Genomic DNA, 3116 nt, shown 5'->3' on the forward strand with positions numbered 1-3116 from the left:
CTTCATTCTCCTCTTGGGATCTTGGGCACAAATGCACATGCACCCGGCATGAGTTTAAGCCACCGAGTCCAGGACTCGAATCACAATCACATGGGAGTCCAGCTACGACGTAGCCATTATGCCATCTGCTGGTCCCAAGATGGTTTTATAATTCACTAAGTATCCATTTTTCCATTAACTGCTTCTATAGTCTTTTTGACTTAAATATTCATTTAGTTTTCAATTTCTAAGGACATACTGATTCTCAGGTTGCTCCATTAGCACAACTTGCCTGTTACTCTTTAAATTTCGCTAAGAATGTGAATAGAATTTTTACAAAATTTTTCTATTTCCCACAGTGATTCTACTTTAGTGAGTGAATCTGCTCTCATTTAGTGCACTTCTTTCAAATGATGAATTCTCTGTGTGACTAAGGATATATATATATATATATATATATATATATATATGATATTTTTAATTTGCTAGAGGTTATGCGCACCTGTGAGAGAGAGGCAGAGAAACAGAAACAGAAAGGGAGAGGAAGAAACACCCTCCAATGGGTGTGATCACACCAGAATCCATTCTCCTTCATCCTCTATCCTGCTGGAACTTTGGGCATGCACACATATGTTCCTCAAACCACTCGGGACCAGGACCCAGATCATACAGTTGGTCATGTAGGAACTGGCTTCTCTTAACCACCAGGACAGAGGGCCTGCCTGGTTAGTGATATTTAATCTGCTTATATTTATAGAGAGCTAGGTCATTCATTAAGTGTTGGTCACTGACATCCTATTTAGAATTAGAAAGACCATTGTTCAATTCCCCAGAGTGGATTTTAGTTTCTGAGGATGACGGGGGTAGGCTGGAGGTTGGTTATTCTTTCTAATCAGTTAGCTCTGAGTGATAAAGTGGTCGTTCCCCTTCTTTATAGCAGGTGTATAATTATGATAGTGCACAAAGATACTTGAGGCACTAAGCTTGAAACTTTAAGATGAGAAAAAGGGGAACATAGTGAGGATGCAAAGAAATGAAGTACAAGAAAACTTCAACAAGTTTGTAAAGAGGGCACAGAAGCATGTACCTGTAATCCCAGCTACTTGGGAGGCTGAGACATGAGGACTGTGAATTCAAGACTGACCTGAGCAACACAGCAAGTCATTTTCTATTTTAAAAAAGAAATAAATATAAGAAGAAGAAAAAAAGAAACAATGCTTATGTAAAAGTGGAATTGAAGCACAAGATTATTTTGATGCAAAAAAAAAATAGAAATCCATGCATAACTTCTTCACAATATGCATTTTACATGAACTTTTTGAAAATTCCATATATGTTCAATGATTTTCTAGAAGGGTGTGGGACCTAACCATACCTACTGGTTAAAAGAGTAAAGTCCTGTATATTGACTGTGGCTCAAACCCAGGGCCCTATGACTTGAGAAACTTGCCAGTTGCATATATGTATGATTGCCCCATATCCCAAAAGGAGTGTAAAATGGAGAGTAAATTACATGACCACAACCCTTTGGAGGGTGCTTTCAACTCTCCCTCTATCTCTGTCTGTCTCTGGCTAGTGCATGAGCCCTCTGACAATTAAAAAAAAAATTTTTAAGAGTGTGTCAAAATAGGGGGCCAGCAGGTGGCGTGGTGGTTAAGGTGCTGGACACTCCCACATGGCTGACCACAGTTTTAGTCCCAGACCTGGTAGCTTGCTTTCTCACTTTCTCTCTCTCTCTCTCTTTCTCTCTCTCTCTGTGTCTCTGGTCTCGGTCAAACTAAAATAAATAAATGAATAAATAAAATTAAATAAAATAATTATTTTTTAAAAAAAGAATGTGTCAAACAGGTCCCTATAATATCTTCTTTAAATGATTACATCTGTTTGTAGATACTTTTAATAGAGAGATATTTTATTTCTTTGAGACAACACAAAAGTAATTGTCCAGAGACCAGCAGTTAACATAATGGCTATGTTGCTGAACTTCCATGTAGCCAACTGTGGTTCGAGTTCCAGACCCAATAGCTTAAACTCACGCTGGGCGCATGTGCTTGAGTGCCCAAGATCCTGAGAGGAGAATGGAGGAGAAGGGATTGTGGCATGGCCATCCCCCCTGGGGGGTGATTTCTCGCTTTCTCTCGTTTTCTGTCTCTCTGTCTCTCTGTTTTTCTGGCAAGCGCACGCACCCTATGGCAAAATCCTCTCCAAAAATAAAAAAGTAATTGTCCAAAGATTTGTCCTTGTCTGTTTTTGGACCAAAGTCCTCCACCGTAAACATGCTTGCCAGATCCTGAGTCAGGCCAAGAAGCATCCGATTTGATTCCCTTGTTTGTATTTATTGGAGCTGGAGGTCCTCGAGCAGCACTGTATCTTCTGTGTTTGGCACTGTTCAATCCACATGTCTCTTGGGACAGAAAGAATAAACCTGAACCCTGGAGCAAGCTGGGTCCCAATGGTCAATACAAGTTTTACTCAGTGAATGTGGATTACAACACCCTGACGAAAGAAGGTCCAAACTTCTAAATGAAATGTTTCACTATAAAGCTGCTTATAATAAAGGTCTTCCTGAAGCCATCTGCAGTTTTCCACTTAGCCAGTAAATATTTCTCCTCTAAATGCATGAAATCATTTTAATGCATTCAGATTTATACTAGTTAATAAACATCTGAAACTTTAAAAAGTAATCATCCAAATTATTTATATTTCCTTAGTCTTTCTGAGAATATTTTCTACAGAGAATATTTTCTATATTTTTTAGCTATCTTTTCCTATTTTTCACCTATTTAATGATTATTTTGGGGCTGACACTATAGTACAGTGGTTAAACACTGTGCATTAGGATAGGAATCTTTTTTTAAGAAAATAATTATTTTACTGGGATCAGCAGATGGTATAATGGTTATGGTGCTGGACTCCCATGTAGTCAACTGCAGTTGGATTCCCGAACCCAGTGGCTTAAAACTCACACTGGTTGCGTGTGCATGGGTGCCCGAGAGGAGAATGAAGTCAGAGGGATTGCAGCGTGGCCATCCCCTCTGGGGGGTGATTTCTCACTTTCCGTCTCTCTGGTGAGTGCATGCCCTAAAGCAAAAACCTCTCTCAAAAAAAAAAAAAAAAAAAAAAAAAGAGAGAGAGGG

At 39.2% G+C, this 3116-nt stretch overlaps 1 pseudogene; it reads left to right on the plus strand.

The window, feature by feature from the left end:
- Window positions 1-2502: 2502 nt before the first annotated feature.
- Window positions 2503-3116, plus strand: part of LOC114008342 (cytochrome c oxidase subunit NDUFA4 pseudogene) — a 3801-nt pseudogene continuing 3187 nt past the window's right edge.

This window comes from Tupaia chinensis, unplaced genomic scaffold (assembly GCF_000334495.1).
Source record: "Tupaia chinensis unplaced genomic scaffold, TupChi_1.0 Scaffold000320_2, whole genome shotgun sequence".
Taxonomy (NCBI): Eukaryota; Metazoa; Chordata; class Mammalia; order Scandentia; family Tupaiidae; genus Tupaia; species Tupaia belangeri.